Source organism: Lathyrus oleraceus, chromosome 6 (assembly GCF_024323335.1).
Source record: "Lathyrus oleraceus cultivar Zhongwan6 chromosome 6, CAAS_Psat_ZW6_1.0, whole genome shotgun sequence".
In the NCBI taxonomy this organism is placed as follows: Eukaryota; Viridiplantae; Streptophyta; class Magnoliopsida; order Fabales; family Fabaceae; genus Lathyrus; species Lathyrus oleraceus.
Genome location: NC_066584.1, coordinates 361,064,019 through 361,086,891, shown reverse-complemented (window position 1 = coordinate 361,086,891; position 22,873 = coordinate 361,064,019). Strand labels below are relative to the sequence as shown.

The window sequence follows — 22,873 nt, the reverse complement described above, 5'->3', positions numbered from 1 at the left end:
TTATTTGAGGATTTTTGGAATTGTTTTGGTATGCTTTTGATTGAAGTTATTCTGTTTGGACATTGGATGTTGCATTTGACCTAGTTTGTGATGTTTTGGTCATGAAATGAATATGGTGAATGATATGAGCATGGGATCAATTGCATTTGCTTTCTATTTGCATTAATTTGGTTTTGGTTGAGAATTGTTTGCTGTTTAGAATTTTTTCTCCCTTTTGGACCCTAGGCTTGGCCTAGTGGTCTAGTTTCTCACATTTGGTGTGGATTTTCAGGATGAAATGCACAATGCTTAAGGAGATTGCTTCAAGGCAATTTGAATTGAGTTTGGTTGATGTTTATAAACTAACTTGACTTTGTTTTGTAGGTTGTGATGCTTGAGCTTGGGCTTATAGCTTGCACTTGTGTGCATTAACTTGTGTTGCTTGTACAGATTAACTGATTAACCATTTGCTGTTTATTGTTGGTTTGTCTGAGTACTGATGATACTTGATTGATTTCAGGTACATTTAGTCGCTTACAGTTCTTTAAGAACTTGTTTGCTGCTGCTTGGTTTTAAACCACTTGAGGTAGGACTTCTATTCTTCATGTAGTCTGGAAGACCTGGCCTGTTACTTGGCCAGGCAACTGTCTGAAGTCCTCCTTAAGAGGCGATGTTTGTGGTTGTTTACATTTGTGCCAAGCAGGTGAAGACCTCTATGAGGCAATTGGTGGATCAAAGGGATATGCAATCTATCCCCCACTATTCTGTGAGTCGTCCCTCTGCTCACACGGTTGTGTGTTGATGCATTGGGACACAAACCCAAGATCTTGTGTCGTTGCACAATCGAGTCAGAGTCTTTGAGCGTAGAAGGGTCCCTCCATTATGGACCCACGCTCCTTTGTCTGAAGCTCTCCCTGGTCAGGGATAAGAGCTGTGAAGTCTAATCTTCACTCACCTTTTCATCTGCTTCACCTTAGCCTCGTAATGGCAAGGTTAAGAGCGAATACTACCCATGTACAGATGACTTGCTTCGGCAGTCAAACCCATTGTTTGAGCCCACTTGACTGGTTATAGTGTGTGCTATGTGAATATTTGTTTGAAATGCTTGTTTTGATCTGTATGCTTGTATGCTTGCTTTCTTCCTGGATAGGATTAGCTTGCAGTTGCGCAAGTAGGTAGAAACCTGAACATAGGGTAATGATACATGACAACACTAGGCTCGAGTCCAGCTCCCTGGTAGTGTGTCTTCCCTTGGTTTCTGGCTAGTTTTCTTTCCCTTGAGGGGAACTACATCGCCCTGATCCTCGTTCCAGACGAGGTATGTAGGCAGGAGGTCGTGCGAGACCTCTCTGGGCACTTTTTTTTCTTTTTGTGTGTGTTTACTTGTTATCTTCTTGCGTGTTTTGGTTCGGATGCCGACGTAAGTCCAGTGATTGGCGGTCGGGCTCCACGTTTGCCCTTTTGTGTGCGTCTTGGTTCGGATGCTGATGTAAGTCCAGTGATTGGCATTCAGGCTCCATGTTTGCCGATGTGTTTGTTTGGCGTGCGTGAGCCGAACTACGGCAGCTCTGATTCTCGTTCCAGACGAGATACGTAGGCATAAGATGCGACGTCCTATCGAGCTCTCTTCCCCTTAACCCCACCTGCGATCCCTGTGTGTGTGAGATGTTTTAGCAACCTTTTCTTTTCTTAGACTGTGGATCCCGTCGAGTACGAAGGACGTGAGGGGTGCTAATACCTTCCCCTTGCGTAACCGACTCCCTTACCCTTTCTCTTTGGTCGCAAGACCATTTCCTTTCCAGGTTTCTCTGAGCGTTTCCTTTCCCTATCTTGGGATAAATAACGCGCAGTGGCGGCTCTGTGTTGTGTTTTTATTTGAGTCCCGCCGGTTGTTTTTTCGCGGATGCGACACATTGTTGAAAGAGTATGTCGACATCTTTGCCTGGTCTTATCAAGATATGCCAGGGTTGGATACCGATATTGTTGTGCACAAGCTACCGTTAAGAGCAGATTGTCCTCCAGTAAAGCAGAAGTTGCGCAGAACTCGACCTGAGATGGCCATGAAGATCAAAGAGGAAGTGCAGAAGCAGTGGGATGCTGGTTTCCTTGCTGTCACTAATTATCCGCCTTGGGTCGCGAACATCGTGCCGGTCCCGAAGAAAGATGGGAAGGTGAGAATGTGTGTGGACTACCGGGATTTGAACAGAGCTAGCCCAAAGGATGATTTCCCATTACCTCACATTGATGTGTTGGTAGATAATAGAGCTCAATTCTCGGTGTTTTCCTTCATGGATGGCTTTTCTGGCTATAATCAAATCAAAATGTCGCCAGATGATATGGAGAAAACAACGTTCATCACACCGTAGGGCACTTTTTATTATAAGGTGATGCCATTTGGTCTCAAGAACGCCGGTGCTACTTATCAGAGAGCCATGGTGACTTTGTTTCATGATATGATTCATCATGAAATTGAATGCTATGTTGATGACATGATAGCAAAGTCCCAAATAGAAGAGGGGCATTTGGTAGATCTGGCCAAGTTGTTCGACCGGCTGAGACAGTTCAGACTGAGGTTGAATCCGAATAAGTGCACTTTCGGAGTGCGGTCCGGTAAATTGCTGGGGTTCATTGTGAGTGAAAAAGGAATCGAGGTTGATCCTGCTAAAGTAAAAGCAATAAGAGAAATGCCTGAACCGAGAACGGAGAAGGAGGTTCGTGGTTTCTTAGGTAGATTGAACTATATTTCACGGTTCATATCTCATCTAACAGCCACGTGTGAACCTATATTCAAGTTGTTGAGAAAAGATCAAACGGTCAGGTGGAATAATGATTGCCAAGCGGCATTTGAAAAAATAAAAGAGTATTTGCAGGAGCCTCCGATTCTGATGCCTCCTGTGGAGGGACGACCGTTAATTCTGTACTTGACGGTCCTCGAGGGGTCTATGGGGTGTGTATTGGGGCAGCATGACGAGTCTGGTCGAAAAGAGCATGCCATATACTACCTTAGCAAAAAGTTTACCGACTGTGAAACAAGATATTCACTGCTCGAGAAAACCTGTTGTGCTTTGGTCTGGGCTGCTCGCCGACTAAGGCAGTATATGCTTGTTCATACCACTTTGTTGATTTCCAAGATGGATCCAATCAAGTACATTTTTGAGAAGCCAGCATTAACCGGACGGGTTGCGAGGTGGCAAATGATTTTGACAGAATATGATATCCAGTATACCTCTTAGAAAGCAATTAAGGGGAGTGTATTGTCTGATTACCTCGCCCAATAACCCATTGAGGATTATCAACCGATGAAGTTTGAGTTCCCTGATGAGGACATCATGTTTCTCAAATCGAAAGATTGTGAGGAGCCAATCCCGGAGGAGGGGCCTGACCCTGAATCCGAATGGATTCTGATGTTTGATGGGGCCGTTAACGTGAATGGTAGCGGTGTTTGTGCTGTTTTGGTTACGCCGAAAGGATCCCATATTCCTTTTGCTGCCCGGCTAACATTTGAGTGCACCAACAACGTGGCTGAATATGAAGCTTGTATCCTGGGGATTAAGGAGGCGATTGATTTGAGGATCAAGAACCTTGTTATATATGGAGATTCAGCTTTGGTTGTGAATCAAGTTAATGGAAAATGGTATACGCATCAATCTCATTTAGTTCCATACCGGGACTATACGAGGAGATTGTTGATGTTTTTCACCAAGGTGAAGATGCATCATGTGCCTAGAGAAGAGAATCCATTGGCAGATGCTTTGGCTACTCTGGCTGCCTTGATTAAGGTGCAGTGGTGGAATCAGTTCCCCAGTGTTGAGGTGGGACGTCTGGATAGACCGGCTTATGTATTTGTTGTTGACACAGCGCCTGATGATGAGAAGCCGTGGTATTACGATATCAAGCACTATCTGGAGACTCAAGAGTATCCTGAGGGAGCATCTAAGAAGGACCGAAAGACTCTGCGGAGGTTAGCCATGGTGTTCTACTTGAATAAGGATGGGGTTTTGTACAAAAGAAATTTTGATTGGGTCTTGCTCAGATGTGTTGATGATAGAGAAGCAAGCCAATTGATGAAAGAGGTTCACGAGGGATCGTTCGGTACCCATGCCAGTGGGAATGCAATGGTGAAGAAGCTGCTGAGGGCAGGTTATTATTGGATGACGATGGAGGCCCAATGTTTCAATTTTGTGCGGAAGTGTCATAAATGCCAGATTTACGCTGACAAGGTGCACGTGCCTCCAAATCCATTGAGTTTGATGTCGTCTCCGTGGCCGTTCGCTATGTGGGGCATTGATATGATTGGGAAGATTGAGCCTACGGCTTCGAATGGGCACCGGTTTATATTAGTGGCTATTGATTACTTCACCAAGTGGGTGGAGGCAGCCTCTTACGCGAATGTGACGAAGCAGGTCGTTGCTAGATTTCTCAAGAGAGACATCATTTGCAGATATGGGGTTCCCGAGAGAATCATTACTGATAATGGTTCTAATTTGAATAATAAGATGATGGCAGAACTGTGCCGGGAATTCAAGATCGAGCATCACAATTCTTCTCCTTATCGTCCAAAGATGAATGGGGCGGTTGAGGCAGCCAATAAGAATATAAAGAAGATTGTGCAGAAAATGGTTGTGACTTATAAGGACTGGCATGAGATGTTGTCGTTTGCATTGCATGGGTATCGAACTTCGGTGCGTACGTCTACGGGGGCAACGCCTTTCTCACTTGTATATGGAATGGAGGCGGTGCTACCGGTTGAGGTCTAAATTCCCTCTTTGAGAGTCCTGATGGACGTGAAGTTGCAAGAGGCTGAATGGGTAAGGACCCGGTATGAAGAATTGAGCCTGATTGAGGAAAAGAGGTTGGCAGCCATTTGTCATGGGCAGTTGTACCAGCAGCGGATGAAGCGTGCTTTTGACCGAAAGGTGCGACCTCGGGTATATCACGTAGGTGATATGGTGCTGAAAAGGATCCTTCCTCCTCAAAACGATCGAAGGGGCAAGTGGACACCCAATTATGAAGGTCCATTTGTGGTCAAGAAGGTTTTCTCTGGCGGAGCCTTGTTGTTAACGACCATGGATGGCGAAGATTTTCCATCCCCTGTGAATGCGGACGCAGTTAAAAAATACTTCGTATAAGAGACCCGCTGGACGAAAAGAACAAAATAGTCCAGGCAAAAATGGGCATCCCGGCGAACCGAAAAAAAATGATGAAAAGGTTCGGGCAAAAATTAGGGATAAAAAGAAAAATTGTACACCCGGCAAGTCGAAAACCTGAAAAGGCGACTTGGGCAAAAAAGGGCATCCCGGTGGACTGAAAACCCGAAAGGGCGATCCAGGCAAAAGAGGGATTGAAACGAACAACTGCGCCTGGCATGATCGTTTGTACATCGGATATGACATGGATATTCCCTGGTGGGGATCAATCGGAAACGTCTTGTTCAGAAGGCAGGAAGCACGGAGAGTCTGAGGACATATGGGGTGTAACCGAGTTGGAACTCGATGAGATCACGGGTTCACATTGCCATTAGGATAGATTTTTCCTTTTGTGCGCAATTACCTCTTTTCAGGAATTGCTTCCTTTGTATTGCTCATTTGAGCCACACCTTTTCAATCAATAAAATGCATATTCAGTCAAATAATTTTGTTTTTTGTTTTCATTACCGCTTTGATTGCAAAAACATCCAATTGTTTTGATAAAGAATCTTTGCATTTTAAGACAGACAGGTCCCTTCCAATACATGTTTATAAGATTGAAGACTCAAAATCTTATTCGGAAGGTTGAGTGACCCAAGTGTTGAGATCTTGACACGCATGAGGCACGGTTTTATCTAACGATCTCTTTTGCATGTGCTGTTAGATCTTTTCACTCACTTGCAGGTTGTGATGTGGAAGCTTTTTATAAACAATCCCCATGGAGTCCAATCAGGGACGAATGGAGGGAGAAACGGTGAAAAGATGGCGAGAGACGTACGACGATCCTGGATATTAATCAAGAAGACTCTTCAAAGTCTGAAGATTGAAAAGTCTGTATAAATCCAAGGAGTTTGATCTCCGTAGAGTACGGAGAAGTCAAGAATACAAGGTGATGAATCAGAAAAGTCCAGACGAGTCTGGGAGTTCTCAAAATTGGAAAGCTGATAGTGGATTTAGACGGGGACTACCAAGGTTCGACGAGTCAACGGGTGTTCAGTATCAAAATTTCCTCATCTCCCCCAAGCAGAGTCGGGATAACTGATTCCCCAGCAGATTCAAGATCTGTGGCTTCCCTAGCAGGGTCAGGATGGTTATTCCCCAGCAGGTTGTAGATTGGTGTTTCCTCGGCAGCCAGGCCCGAAGGTTGCTATTTCCCAGCGGAGGTATCTGTTGGTAGTGGTATTTCCAAGCAGAGTCGGGATTTATATTTCCCAGCAAGTCAGAGACCGTTGTTTCCCCACAGAGCGCATTGGTGGATTCTTCCCCAGTGATGTCCCCAAGCAGATCGGGTACGGAGGAGGTTTTCCCCGGCAAGGGTTGCCTTTTCCCAGCAGCAGTGCTATTCCCCAGCAGGGTGGAGATCGGAGTGGTGGCGAGTTCCTCAGCAGAGTGCCTCGAGCTCCCCAGAGGAGTCCCTTGAGGGGGATACTTTCTATACATTCATCATGAAGAATAAGCATAGCATATTGCATAATAAATCGCGTAGCATTTCCATGATTATGGAGCATTACGCTGAAAAATCAATCATGCATCATTATTGCAAGCATAAGCTAGTCTCAAACCATGGTTACTGTTTGAGAGGTGGTTTCGCCCGAAGGTGAAGAGGTGCTCCGAGGAGTTTTGGTACCATGATTCTGAATCAAAGGTATTCCCCAGTAGTGCGATATTGGAGGAAGAGTTTCTGTCGGGCGGAGATGGAATGATAATCCAGGAAGTTTCGGGGTCCAAAAAGTACAGAAAAGAGAGAGAATAATCCCCAGCCAAGCGCAAAGTGTTCGTTGGCTAGGGTTGAATAGAGAATAGCCGGCTCGTGGTTTGTTATCCCCATCATGGGTCGTTGGCACGCGTGCCGCTTCATGTATCACTGTTCCTTTCTGCCGATGCTGACAGGCAAGACCAGTTTCCGGTATTCAGACCGAGATGGTATTCAGACCAAGTTCCGATTTTCAGATCGAAGAAGTTTCCAACAATCAGGTTGAAGTACTTGTGGCATTCAGACCAAGTTTCCGGTGATCAGACCGAGGTGGTATTCAGACCAAAGTTCCGATTTTCAGATCGAAGAAGTTTCCAACAATCAGGTTGAAGAACTTGTGGCACTCAGGCCGGTTTCCGATTTTTAGATCGAAGAAGTTTCCAACAATCAGGTTGAAGTACTTGTGGCATTCAGGCCAAGTTTCCGGTATCCAGACCGAAGTGGTGTTCAGACCAAAGCGGCGTTCAGGCCAGGCTTTTGGCGTCCAGGCCAATTTTCCGGTATTCAGACCGAGGCGGGTATTCAGACCGATTTGGCGTTCATGCCAGTTTCCGATTTTCAGATCGAAGAAACTTCTGAAGTTCAGATCGATGCAGCTTACGGCACTCAGGCCCGCTTTCCGGGATCCAGACCGAAGTGGTATCCAGACCAAAGCGGCGTTCAGGCCAGGTTTTTGGCGTTCAGGCAAATCTCCCGGTGGTCAGACCGACATTAATACTCTCATATTCCGATGTTCAGTATCCAGACTGACGAGTGGCGTTCAGGCCATGGTTATTCCTGTGTTACCATGTATTTTGGTATCCAGACAATATTTCTGTGCGGTGTTCAGGCCGACGTTCTCCGTGCCAGACGGATTCTTCTTTCGAGATTGCTTCTTTGCCGATTCTGACAGGCATTGTTAATTATTTTCCCATCAGAGTGCAAATTGTTCGTCTGTTCTCGGTATTCAATCACTCTTCACCCTGATCATCTGAAAGCCGAGGCTATTCATATCGACAGGTTCAAAGTGGATTGAATAGGGGCAGCTGTAACACCTCAAAATTTGCCCTCCTCTCTTGGGACTAGCTTAGCATATTGCATTTCATTTTTAGGACATTAGTCATTGCATCTTTGCATATCATGTGGAAACAATAAGCAAGTCATCCTCCTAAGTCTTGCTCAGAAGATGAAAAGGTCAAAAGATTCAAGCCTGAGGGTCCTATTGAATTGGTCACCAATCATCTGAGGGTTTGTGCTTCAATTAGGGTTTCTTGGTTCCTCAAGGAGATTGATCTTTATCTTGGTTGAAATGGTACATCATCATCATCATGGTCTTATCATCACCAAGAGATTCATTGTGCTTGATCAGGTTCCTTGAGATTAGGGTTTTGACCTCTGGTCAACCCTAATCAACTGTATTGTGCCAGTCAGGGTTTTGCAAGGAGATGGGGATCATCATATGCTTTTAATGAGCTTGTGTAAGCTAGGGTTTCATTTGGAAGCCATTTCATCAGGAGATTGGGGCTCAAATTCATCTATGCATGGCCAAGTCATCTATCAGCTGAAAAAGTCAACCAAAAGTCAACTGATGGATTTGAGGGTGGGAGATGGTTAGAAATACTTCATTCATGTCCATACAAGTCTCATTTGACATTTCAAACATCAACATTGAAGAAAATAAAATCAGGACAAAACTTTCCAAAAATAGAAAGTGACTTGTAATTCAAAATTGCCAAAAATGGAAAGGTTTTCTCCTCAAGATTACATCATCAAAAATGCTTCAAATGAAATTTTGTCCAACATGAAAGTTGTAGATCTTGTTCTCCCATTTCCAAAAAGTCCAAGAACATGAATTTCTCATGTATGGTTGAGAAGATATGGTCAAATCATGGTCAATGGAATTTGAACTTCACAAGTGCATAACTTTTGAACCAAAAGGCCAAATGAAGTGGTTCTTTTTGCAACATTTCTATCTTGACATGAGCTATCCAAATTATACATCATAAGCCATGCATTTTGATCATAAAAATATTTGAATTTCCATTTGAATTTTGGAGGGAAAATGGTAATTTGAAAAATATGCTTTGTTTTCACTTTCCACCAATTACATTTGCCTCCAAATATCATTTCATGTGGATTTCAAACCAAAATGTGCATTGTTTCATTGGCATGCATTACATGAGGGTGCATTTGCAAATTGGCCAAAACACTTGATTTCACTAATTACTTTGGCATTGCTTAATCATGATTAGTGTGCATCATTAACAGAACATATATATAGCCTAATCATAACAAAAACTTCATTAACACAACAGAATTCTCAGATCTAGATCAAAATTCACAAATCTCTTCAATTTTCTCTCTCACTTTTTCTACAAATTTCTCCACATACATTGCTATTTCCTTGATCAAATCATCACCTAGAAGTATAATTGAGCTGGATTGAAGCAAGATTCCAAGGTTTTCATGCGAATTTGGAACTGTTGAAGCATAAGCTCATCCATGGCAGTTTGATTTTCTGGACAAATCAAGCACGATTAACACTCAAGCATTCATCCAAATCATCATTCAAGAGTTGAAGAGCATCTGTTTCTACATTACAAGGCCTGAAAGCATCAAATCCAGTTCTGCACTTCAATTAAGGTTGGAATTCGATTCTCATGATTCTTGAAATTGATGTATGCATGTTATAGATCTTTCATTGGTGATTATGCTGCACTTTAGATCATTGAAATCCATGCTGAAATGACTTAGTTATGTTGATTTTAAGTTTGATGAATGAATGTTCTTTGGCTCGAATCTCTTGATGCATGTGGAGTTAGGTCAAATTGAGCTTAGATTCGTGTTGCTTGTTGGAAGATCTATCCAATGGTATAAGTTTTGTCAATTTCTGTGAACTTTTGTTCTTGAGCTCAAGAACACGTATGAACCTGTATGAATCCTAGGGTTTTTCGTTCCAGAAGGCTGTTTGATCCATGAGCGCGCGTACTTGCATGTTGTTTTGTGTTAATTGCCATGCATTGGTGGTTTTAAATCCAGCGTGGCTAAATGATTGGTTGATGTTGCTTCCCAGCGCCACATGTACTTAAGTGAAACGGCGCGTTTCACTTAAGAAGCGCCAAGTTCAAATTGCAACACACTTCGATTCCGGGGGCATACATTTTTCAAACCAGGCCTTTGCATTTTATTTCAATATTCCATCCATGTTCATACATGCTTCTTTCATGGTTTTTATTTTTTTCATTCATTCAAAAATCCATAACTCAATGAATAATGATCCAATTGGCATGGGATGTTTTGCATGATGTTCCTCATGATGTCTAGAATTTTATGAATATTTTTCCAGAAATTGTGCACGCATGAATTTTGTTTTGGCTTAGGGATTGTGTATGTATGTGTTTTCTTGACCTATCTTGCCAAAAGCTTTGTGAAATGATGAGATTTTATCCAATGCTCTTGAAACTTTGCATGCTTAAACTAGACACCTTAATGGTCATTTTGGTATAGAGTTTGCATTTTTCTCATTCCTGGTTGTTGAGTTATGATTTGTTTAATGTAGGTGTGACAATGTGTGTCACACCATTGCTTGCTCAACTTGTGGATTTTCTTTGCCATGCCAATTCAATGCCAAATAATCTGATTTTTGCATGATACTTCTTCTGGATGTTAGGTTTGATCATGAATTTTTATGGAATATTTGGAATGATTTCCAATTTGTTTGAGATTTTCCTTGCTGATTGGTCATGTTTGGACTTTTGATGAGTCATGAACTTAGATGATTTGTGAAATGCTTGATGTTTATCATATGAACTTGATATTTTGCACATTGATTCATGACACTTTGAAGTTTATTGTGGCTTTGATTGGATGCATTTATCATGTGTGGATTCTGTTTTAGGCTTGTGTGAAGTTGATGTATCAAATTGTGCCTCCTTTGAGCTTGTTTGTGCTTGCCTTTCCTTATGGAATTTATTTGCCATGCTTAAACTTGTCCAAATGCCTTGATTTTTGGTATGAGATCATGTGATGAATGCTGTTTAGCCATGATTTTTCTTAGGATTTATTGAATCATTTTTGAGTTGATGTGGATTGGTTCATTCTGTTTGCTTCAATGAGCTTTGAACTTGCATGCTTTACCATATTTGACTTTGTGAAATGAAATTGGTTGATGCTATTGATATAGGACTTTCTGGATGATTTTCTAATTTGATTGAACTTGATTTATGCCAATTTTCATGTTCTGTTTTGAATTATTTCTCCCTCTTTGACCCTAGGCCTTGTCCTAGTGGTTTGTGCTTATGTTTGAGTTTTGTTTTCAGGACAAGAAGCATATGGCCTTGAGGAGAGTGATTCATTTGCTTATTTGGATTGATATTTGATTGGTGTTGATTAAAATTGAGTTGTTTTGTAGGTGGATTAGCTCCTTTGAGTTGAGCTTGTGCCTTGCATCTTGATGCCTTGCTTGTTTGACTTTGTACAGTTAACTGTTGACTGTTGGATTGTCTGTTTGACTTTTGTTGATTGTATACTGATTGTGTTGGATTGTTTTCAGGTACCTTAGTTGCTATAGTTCTTTGAACTTTTCTTGGTTGCTTAACCATCTAGGTATAATTTCTTTGACTCCATGTAGTCTGGAAGACCTCTCCTGTTACTTGGGCAGACACCTGTCTGAAGCCCTCCTTAAGAGGCAATGCTTGTGATTGTTTATCTTTGTGCCAAGAAGGAAAAGTCCTTTGATAAGGCAATTGGCAGATAAAAGAGATGTGCAATCCATCTCCTGCTATTCAGTTGAGTCATCCCTTTGCTCGCACACCTTGTGTTGATGCATTGTGGATATTAACCCAAGATCTATGTTGAGCCAGTCATATGTGGATAGAAGAGTTCCTGCTTTCTGAACTCCCACACCTTCTATTTGAGTCAAGCTCTCCCAGGCCAGGGATAAGAGCTGTGAGGTCTTACCCTCACTTCCCATTTCATCTGCTTAACCCTAACTCTCAATGTTAGGGTTAAGAGCTAACATCACCCGATTACAGTTGGCTTGTGATTCACAGCCTAACCCTTGTGTGAGCCCACTTTGTTTGTATATAGTGTGTGCTAATTGTGTGTATGCTTGATTTGTTTGTCCTAATTAGGATAGCTTGCTGCCTGTGCAAGTTAGATAGGAACCTCAACCTAGGACCATTGTGGAATACATGATAACTATTAGGCTCGAGTCAGTCTCCCTTCTAGTTAGTCATTTCCCAGTCTCTGGTTAGGAGAAAGTTTCTCCCCTGTTAAGGGGAACTACGTTGCCCTGATCCTCATACCAGATGAGGTACGTAGGCAGGAGGTCGTACGAGATCTCTCCGGGCACCCTTTTTCTTTTTGTGTGTGTTTGCTTGACAGTTATTAGGCTCGAGTTCCCGACTCCCTATTAACTTGTTGTTGGTTAACCCTTCTTGTGTGTTAGGAGATGGATATAAGACCAGCAATTGGCATTCCGTATCCTATTGTTGTGTGCTTGGAGTCCGACGTAAGTCCAGCGATTGGCAGTTGGTTTCCAGTGTGGGTTTGTTTGGTTCGGAGTCTGATGTAAGTCCAGCGATTGGCATTCGGTTTCCATGTTTGCCTATTTGCGTGTGTTTTGTTTCGGCGTGCGTGAGCCGAACTACGGTAGCTCCGATTCTCATTCCAGATGAGATACGTAGGCATAGGATGCGATGTCCTAGCGAGCCCGTTCCCCTCTTCTCCCACCTGTGTTTGTTTCAGTGCGTGTGTGGTGTTTGTGAGCAGTTTTAGCAACCTTTTTCTTTCCTTTTGAGCGTGGATCCCGTCGAGTACGACGGATGCGTAGGGATGCTCATACCTTTCCTTCGCATAACCGACTCCCGATCCCTTCTCTCTTTGGTCGCAAGACCATGTCTTTCCCAGGTTTACTTCGAGCGTTTCCTTGCCCTTCTTTGGGATAAATAACGCACAGTGGCGGCTCTGTTTGTTTTGTTTTAGCCCGCCGGTTGTTTTTCGCGGATGCGACACTATCTTGTTGTTATTTATTGAAGAGATCATGTTTATGTCAATAGTAGGTTTAAAGATACATTTGTTGCAAATTTTTGACAAAACATTGATGATTATTTTCAAGTCTATTAGCTACTGAAACATGAGTTAGGTAAATTAGAATAAATAATAGATATTATAATGGTAGTTGTAATATCATAATTGGTTAAAATGTGTGAAAGTTAACCCTAATAATCATAAAGTTGGAGGTTCAATTCCCTATTCTCGCATTTTCAAAAAAAAAATCAATATTTAATTTTATCTTTTTGTCCTTCTAAGGAACTTCATAAATTTTTATACGTTAATTTTCAAAAGTTTATTACCATTAGCTAATTATGTTGTAGTTCTTTAATACGCCTAAATCGGCTATATATTATTAGCTCTCTTCAAGCTTCGTACTCCCTCCGGCCTTATTTATAAGCAAAAGTCTTCTAATTTTTTTGGCCTTAAATATAAGCAAATGTCAACAAATCTAGGTGCATTTAATGCCTTTATTCCAAAAGCTTCCCTGCATTAATTATTTAATATTGTTAGTAGAAAACAATTTATTTTTGGGGTATATTAGTAATTGTGTTGTCTCTCTCACATTAAATTAAGAAACGTAAATGCACTTAACTATATTTCTTAATAAGCGTAAAATTTGTCTTTTTTGGTTATAAATTAGGCTGGAGTAGTATATTATTAAAAACGCATACACTATTTAAATTTTGCGTGTTTTGTTTTAATCTCTGAAAATAAAACCTTTGCATTTTAAACAGTGTATCTGTTTTAACTAAATATGTTGACTCGGTTTTGTACCAATTGTCTTATTGTCACGCCACTTCACTTGAACTTAACATTTTTCTATCGAGAATTGATGGAAGAGACCAAATAGGATAACATAAGTGAAGTTAAGAGACTAACTTGTAACATTTTTTTAATTAAAGGACTAAAGAAGAATATTAAATTAAGATAAGGGAGTTTGTGATTAATTCTGTCAAAAAATGTGTTAAAATCATTGTTAAAGTGTCTTCAAGGTAAGGGTATTATCAATTTCCTCAAAGGGAAATTTATCTACCATTATTCAAGAATGTCCATGAAATCTTCAAATCATTGGAAAATAACTTATTTATTCTATGTCCTTTAAGAACAATACAACATCCCAACAACTGGAAGAAATACCAAAGCATGTGTGTAACATACATTTTTCGCTATATTTGTTTATGAATGTGAAATTAATATAATTTATAAATTACAATATGAAATATGGGTGTGGAGATTCATAAGATGTCTTGTATACGTGTCCGACTTCAAATCAACTTGGACGCTATCTTTAACATGAAATTCTATTATCTCCTTAAAAAATATCATCAATGCCAAATTGATGTTAAATTTATATTAACAAAAAACTTTGAAAACTAGTTTTTGGAACATTCTGTTACTATCCATTGGTTAGATCTTGTTGTTAGACATAGAAGATGTCATGTTTATGTCCATACTCAATTCAAAGATAAATACGTTGCAAGCTTTTGACATAGAGTTTATGCATACTCTCAAGTATGCGCGGTACTGAAATTTGAATAAATTAGATTAATATAAAGAAATCAAAATCAATATGTAAGCGTAGCTGGAATAGCTTAGTTGGTTAGAGCGTGTGGCTGTTAACCACAAGGTCGGAGGTTCAACCCCTCCTTCTAGCGTTTTCATTAATTTTAAATTATAACATTTTTTTAATGTTAAAATAATTTCTTAAGTCTTTTCAACGACATGAGAATTATCACTATCTCGGAGCACAAATAATAGATTATATTTCAAGAATCTTTAAATAAGCCTATAATTATTAAAACACAACTTACTTATTAATTACCTTATAAAATATCAATAGTTTGTCAATATATGTCAGAATTACACATGGGTTTGTCTAAGACACATTTTAAATATTATAATCTAGGAAACGATGTTCAAAATAATTCTTAAACTACAATACATTTTTGGAAGAAGATATCCACATGACATATTGATTGCATAGCCACATTGGACCAGCATGGACGATGTCTTTAGATTGGAAATCTATTAGGTATATAATAATTTTTCTTAAATATAAAAGTGATGTTTGAATTAGTTTGAATATTTATTTAAAAAAGAGTCGTTGAAATATCCAATTACTATCTTGTTGTTATTTATTGAAGAGATCATGTTTATGTCAATAGTAGGTTTAAAGATACATTTGTTGCAAATTTTTGACAAAACATTGATGATTATTTTCAAGTCTATTAGTTACTGAAACATGAGTTAGGTAAATTAGAATAAATAATAGATATTATAATGGTAGTTGTAATATCATAATTGGTTAAAATGTGTGAAAGTTAACCCTAATAATCATAAAGTTGGAGGTTCAATTCCCTATTCTCGCATTTCAAAAAAAAAATCAATATTTAATTTTATCTTTTTGTCCTTCTAAGGAACTTCATAAATTTTTATACGTTAATTTTCAAAAGTTTATTACCATTAGCTAATTATGTTGTAGTTCTTTAATACGCCTAAATCGGCTATATATTATTAGCTCTCTTCAAGCTTCGTACTCCCTCCGGCCTTATTTATAAGCAAAAGTCTTCTAATTTTTTTGGCCTTAAATATAAGCAAATGTCAACAAATCTAGGTGCATTTAATGTCTTTATTCCAAAAGTATTCCTGCATTAATTACTTAATATTGTTAGTAGAAAACAATTTAAGTGAGGGTATATTAGTAATTGTGTTGTCTCTCTCACATTAAATTAAGAAACGTAAATGCACTTAACTATATTTCTTAATAAGCGTAAAATTTGTCTTTTTTGGTTATAAATTAGGCTGGAGTAGTATATTATTAAAAACGCATACACTATTTAAATTTTGCGTGTTTTGTTTTAATCTCTGAAAATAAAACCTTTGCATTTCAAACAGTGTATCTGTTTTAACTAAATATGTTGACTCGGTTTTGTACCAATTGTCTTATTGTAACGCCACGTCACTTGAACTTAACATTTTTCTATCGAGAATTGATGGAAGAGACCAAATAGGATAACATAAGTGAAGTTAAGAGACTAACTTGTAACATTTTTTTAATTAAAGGACTAAAGAAGAAAATTAAATTAAGATAAGGGAGTTTGTGATTAATTCTGTCAAAAAATGTGTTAAAATCATTGTTAAAGTGTCTTCAAGGTAAGGGTATTATCAATTTCCTCAAAGGGAAATTTATCTACCATTATTCAAGAATGTCCATGAAATCTTCAAATCATTGGAAAATAACTTATTTATTCTATGTCCTTTAAGGACAATACAACATCCCAACAACTGGAAGAAATACCAAAGCATGTGTGTAACATACATTTTTCGCTATATTTGTTTATGAATGTGAAATTAATATAATTATAAATTACAATATGAAATATGGGTGTGGAGATTCATAAGATGTCTTGTATACGTGTCCGACTTCAAATCAACTTGGACGCTATCTTTAACATGAAATTCTATTATCTCCTTAAAAAATATCATCAATGCCAAATTGATGTTAAATTTATATTAACAAAAAACTTTGAAAACTAGTTTTTGGAACATTCTGTTACTATCCATTGGTTAGATCTTGTTGTTAGACATAGAAGATGTCATGTTTATGTCCATACTCAATTCAAAGATAAATACGTTGCAAGCTTTTGACATAGAGTTTATGCATACTCTCAAGTATGCGCGGTACTGAAATTTGAATAAATTAGATTAATATAAAGAAATCAAAATCAATGTGTAAGCGTAGCTGGAATAGCTCAGTTGGTTAGAGCGTGTGGCTGTTAACCACAAGGTCGGAGGTTCAACCCCTCCTTCTAGCGTTTTCATTAATTTTAAATTATAACATTTTTTAATGTTAAAATAATTTCTTAAGTCTTTTCAACGTCATGAGAATTATCACTATCTCGGAGCACAAATAATAGATTATATTTCAAGAATCTTTAAATAAGCCTATAATTATTAAAACACAACTTACTTATTAATTACCTTATAAAATATCAATAGTTTGTCAATATATGTCAGAATTACACATGGGTTTGTCTAAGACACATTTTAAATATTATAATCTAGGAAACGATGTTCAAAATAATTCTTAAACTACAATACATTTTTGGAAGAAGATATCCACATGACATATTGATTGCATAGCCACATTGGACCAGCATGGACGATGTCTTTAGATTGGAAATCTATTAGGTATATAATAATTTTTCTTAAATATAAAAGTGATGTTTGAATTAGTTTGAATATTTATTTAAAAAAGAGTCGTTGAAATATCCAATTACTATCTTGTTGTTATTTATTGAAGAGATCATGTTTATGTCAATAGTAGGTTTAAAGATACATTTGTTGCAAATTTTTGACAAAACATTGATGATTATTTTCAAGTCTATTAGTTACTGAAACATGAGTTAGGTAAATTAGAATAAATAATAGATATTATAATGGTAGTTGTAATATCATAATTGGTTAAAATGTGTGAAAGTTAACCCTAATAATCATAAAGTTGGAGGTTCAATTCCCTATTCTCGCATTTTCAAAAAAAAAATCAATATTTAATTTTATCTTTTTGTCCTTCTAAGGAACTTCATAAATTTTTATACGTTAATTTTCAAAAGTTTATTACCATTAGCTAATTATGTTGTAGTTCTTTAATACACCTAAATCGGCTATATATTATTAGCTCTCTTCAAGCTTCGTACTCCCTCCGGCCTTATTTATAAGCAAAAGTCTTCTAATTTTTTTGGCCTTAAATATAAGCAAATGTCAACAAATCTAGGTGCATTTAATGTCTTTATTCCAAAAGTATTCCTGCATTAATTACTTAATATTGTTAGTAGAAAACAATTTAAGTGAGGGTATATTAGTAATTGTGTTGTCTCTCTCACATTAAATTAAGAAACGTAAATGCACTTAACTATATTTCTTAATAAGCGTAAAATTTGTCTTTTTTGGTTATAAATTAGGCTGGAGTAGTATATTATTAAAAACGCATACACTATTTAAATTTTGCGTGTTTTGTTTTAATCTCTGAAAATAAAACCTTTGCATTTCAAACAGTGTATCTGTTTTAACTAAATATGTTGACTCGGTTTTGTACCAATTGTCTTATTGTAACGCCACGTCACTTGAACTTAACATTTTTCTATCGAGAATTGATGGAAGAGACCAAATAGGATAACATAAGTGAAGTTAAGAGACTAACTTGTAACATTTTTTTAATTAAAGGACTAAAGAAGAAAATTAAATTAAGATAAGGGAGTTTGTGATTAATTCTGTCAAAAAATGTGTTAAAATCATTGTTAAAGTGTCTTCAAGGTAAGGGTATTATCAATTTCCTCAAAGGGAAATTTATCTACCATTATTCAAGAATGTCCATGAAATCTTCAAATCATTGGAAAATAACTTATTTATTCTATGTCCTTTAAGGACAATACAACATCCCAACAACTGGAAGAAATACCAAAGCATGTGTGTAACATACATTTTTCGCTATATTTGTTTATGAATGTGAAATTAATATAATTTATAAATTACAATATGAAATATGGGTGTGGAGATTCATAAGATGTCTTGTATACGTGTCCGACTTCAAATCAACTTGGACGCTATCTTTAACATGAAATTCTATTATCTCCTTAAAAAATATCATCAATGCCAAATTGATGTTAAATTTATATTAACAAAAAACTTTGAAAACTAGTTTTTGGAACATTCTGTTACTATCCATTGGTTAGATCTTGTTGTTAGACATAGAAGATGTCATGTTTATGTCCATACTCAATTCAAAGATAAATACGTTGCAAGCTTTTGACATAGAGTTTATGCATACTCTCAAGTATGCGCGGTACTGAAATTTGAATAAATTAGATTAATATAAAGAAATCAAAATCAATGTGTAAGCGTAGCTGGAATAGCTCAGTTGGTTAGAGCGTGTGGCTGTTAACCACAAGGTCGGAGGTTCAACCCCTCCTTCTAGCGTTTTCATTAATTTTAAATTATAACATTTTTTAATGTTAAAATAATTTCTTAAGTCTTTTCAACGTCATGAGAATTATCACTATCTCGGAGCACAAATAATAGATTATATTTCAAGAATCTTTAAATAAGCCTATAATTATTAAAACACAACTTACTTATTAATTACCTTATAAAATATCAATAGTTTGTCAATATATGTCAGAATTACACATGGGTTTGTCTAAGACACATTTTAAATATTATAATCTAGGAAACGATGTTCAAAATAATTCTTAAACTACAATACATTTTTGGAAGAAGATATCCACATGACATATTGATTGCATAGCCACATTGGACCAGCATGGACGATGTCTTTAGATTGGAAATCTATTAGGTATATAATAATTTTTCTTAAATATAAAAGTGATGTTTGAATTAGTTTGAATATTTATTAAAAAAGAGTCGTTGAAATATCCAATTACTATCTTGTTGTTATTTATTGAAGAGATCATGTTTATGTCAATAGTAGGTTTAAAGATACATTTGTTGCAAATTTTTGACAAAACATTGATGATTATTTTCAAGTCTATTAGTTACTGAAACATGAGTTAGGTAAATTAGAATAAATAATAGATATTATAATGGTAGTTGTAATATCATAATTGGTTAAAATGTGTGAAAGTTAACCCTAATAATCATAAAGTTGGAGGTTCAATTCCCTATTCTCGCATTTTCAAAAAAAAAATCAATATTTAATTTTATCTTTTTGTCCTTCTAAGGAACTTCATAAATTTTTATACGTTAATTTTCAAAAGTTTATTACCATTAGCTAATTATGTTGTAGTTCTTTAATACGCCTAAATCGGCTATATATTATTAGCTCTCTTCAAGCTTCGTACTCCCTCCGGCCTTATTTATAAGCAAAAGTCTTCTAATTTTTTTGGCCTTAAATATAAGCAAATGTCAACAAATCTAGGTGCATTTAATGTCTTTATTCCAAAAGTATTCCTGCATTAATTACTTAATATTGTTAGTAGAAAACAATTTAAGTGAGGGTATATTAGTAATTGTGTTGTCTCTCTCACATTAAATTAAGAAACGTAAATGCACTTAACTATATTTCTTAATAAGCCTAAAATTTGTCTTTTTTGGTTATAAATTAGGCTGGAGTAGTATATTATTAAAAACGCATACACTATTTAAATTTTGCGTGTTTTGTTTTAATCTCTGAAAATAAAACCTTTGCATTTCAAACAGTGTATCTGTTTTAACTAAATATGTTGACTCGGTTTTGTACCAATTGTCTTATTGTAACGCCACGTCACTTGAACTTAACATTTTTCTATCGAGAATTGATGGAAGAGACCAAATAGGATAACATAAGTGAAGTTAAGAGACTAACTTGTAACATTTTTTAATTAAAGGACTAAAGAAGAAAATTAAATTAAGATAAGGGAGTTTGTGATTAATTCTGTCAAAAAATGTGTTAAAATCATTGTTAAAGTGTCTTCAAGGTAAGGGTATTATCAATTTCCTCAAAGGGAAATTTATCTACCATTATTCAAGAATGTCCATGAAATCTTCAAATCATTGGAAAATAACTTATTTATTCTATGTCCTTTAAGGACAATACAACATCCCAACAACTGGAAGAAATACCAAAGCATGTGTGTAACATACATTTTTCGCTATATTTGTTTATGAATGTGAAATTAATGTAATTTATAAATTACAATATGAAATATGGGTGTGGAGATTCATAAGATGTCTTGTATACGTGTCCGACTTCAAATCAACTTGGACGCTATCTTTAACATGAAATTCTATTATCTCCTTAAAAAATATCATCAATGCCAAATTGATGTTAAATTTATATTAACAAAAAACTTTGAAAACTAGTTTTTGGAACATTCTGTTACTATCCATTGGTTAGATCTTGTTGTTAGACATAGAAGATGTCATGTTTATGTCCATACTCAATTCAAAGATAAATACGTTGCAAGCTTTTGACATAGAGTTTATGCATACTCTCAAGTATGCGCGGTACTGAAATTTGAATAAATTAGATTAATATAAAGAAATCAAAATCAATGTGTAAGCGTAGCTGGAATAGCTCAGTTGGTTAGAGCGTGTGGCTGTTAACCACAAGGTCGGAGGTTCAACCCCTCCTTCTAGCGTTTTCATTAATTTTAAATTATAACATTTTTTAATGTTAAAATAATTTCTTAAGTCTTTTCAACGTCATGAGAATTATCACTATCTCGGAGCACAAATAATAGATTATATTTCAAGAATCTTTAAATAAGCCTATAATTATTAAAACACAACTTACTTATTAATTACCTTATAAAATATCAATAGTTTGTCAATATATGTCAGAATTACACATGGGTTTGTCTAAGACACATTTTAAATATTATAATCTAGGAAACGATGTTCAAAATAATTCTTAAACTACAATACATTTTTGGAAGAAGATATCCACATGACATATTGATTGCATAGCCACATTGGACCAGCATGGACGATGTCTTTAGATTGGAAATCTATTAGGTATATAATAATTTTTCTTAAATATAAAAGTGATGTTTGAATTAGTTTGAATATTTATTTAAAAAAGAGTCGTTGAAATATCCAATTACTATCTTGTTGTTATTTATTGAAGAGATCATGTTTATGTCAATAGTAGGTTTAAAGATACATTTGTTGCAAATTTTTGACAAAACATTGATGATTATTTTCAAGTCTATTAGTTACTGAAACATGAGTTAGGTAAATTAGAATAAATAATAGATATTATAATGGTAGTTGTAATATCATAATTGGTTAAAATGTGTGAAAGTTAACCCTAATAATCATAAAGTTGGAGGTTCAATTCCCTATTCTCGCATTTTCAAAAAAAAAATCAATATTTAATTTTATCTTTTTGTCCTTCTAAGGAACTTCATAAATTTTTATACGTTAATTTTCAAAAGTTTATTACCATTAGCTAATTATGTTGTAGTTCTTTAATACGCCTAAATCGGCTATATATTATTAGCTCTCTTCAAGCTTCGTACTCCCTCCGGCCTTATTTATAAGCAAAAGTCTTCTAATTTTTTTGGCCTTAAATATAAGCAAATGTCAACAAATCTAGGTGCATTTAATGTCTTTATTCCAAAAGTATTCCTGCATTAATTACTTAATATTGTTAGTAGAAAACAATTTAAGTGAGGGTATATTAGTAATTGTGTTGTCTCTCTCACATTAAATTAAGAAACGTAAATGCACTTAACTATATTTCTTAATAAGCGTAAAATTTGTCTTTTTTGGTTATAAATTAGGCTGGAGTAGTATATTATTAAAAACGCATACACTATTTAAATTTTGCGTGTTTTGTTTTAATCTCTGAAAATAAAACCTTTGCATTTCAAACAGTGTATCTGTTTTAACTAAATATGTTGACTCGGTTTTGTACCAATTGTCTTATTGTCACGCCACGTCACTTGAACTTAACATTTTTCTATCGAGAATTGATGGAAGAGACCAAATAGGATAACATAAGTGAAGTTAAGAGACTAACTTGTAATTTTTTTAATTAAAGGACTAAAGAAGAAAATTAAATTAAGATAAGGGAGTTTGTGATTAATTCTGTCAAAAAATGTGTTAAAATCATTGTTAAAGTGTCTTCAAGGTAAGGGTATTATCAATTTCCTCAAAGGGAAATTTATCTACCATTATTCAAGAATGTCCATGAAATCTTCAAATCATTGGAAAATAACTTATTTATTCTATGTCATTTAAGGACAATACAACATCCCAACAACTGGAAGAAATACCAAAGCATGTGTGTAACATACATTTTTCGCTATATTTGTTTATGAATGTGAAATTAATGTAATTTATAAATTACAATATGAAATATGGGTGTGGAGATTCATAAGATGTCTTGTATACGTGTCCGACTTCAAATCAACTTGGA

The 22,873-nt window shown here is 36.2% G+C and overlaps 4 non-coding genes across 4 annotated transcripts; all 4 read left to right on the top strand.

Moving 5' to 3' along the window:
• The first annotated feature begins 14,535 nt into the window (after positions 1-14,535).
• Positions 14,536-14,609, top strand: TRNAN-GUU (transfer RNA asparagine (anticodon GUU)). The gene has a single exon. It is a non-coding gene; the product is annotated as a tRNA-Asn (tRNA).
• A 2,086-nt stretch (positions 14,610-16,695) lies between these two features.
• TRNAN-GUU (transfer RNA asparagine (anticodon GUU)) lies at positions 16,696-16,769 on the top strand. The gene has a single exon. It is a non-coding gene; the product is annotated as a tRNA-Asn (tRNA).
• Positions 16,770-18,856: 2,087 nt separating this feature from the next.
• Positions 18,857-18,930, top strand: TRNAN-GUU (transfer RNA asparagine (anticodon GUU)). Its single transcript has one exon. It is a non-coding gene; the product is annotated as a tRNA-Asn (tRNA).
• A 2,085-nt stretch (positions 18,931-21,015) lies between these two features.
• On the top strand, positions 21,016-21,089 carry TRNAN-GUU (transfer RNA asparagine (anticodon GUU)). Its single transcript has one exon. It is a non-coding gene; the product is annotated as a tRNA-Asn (tRNA).
• The last annotated feature ends 1,784 nt before the right edge of the window (positions 21,090-22,873 follow it).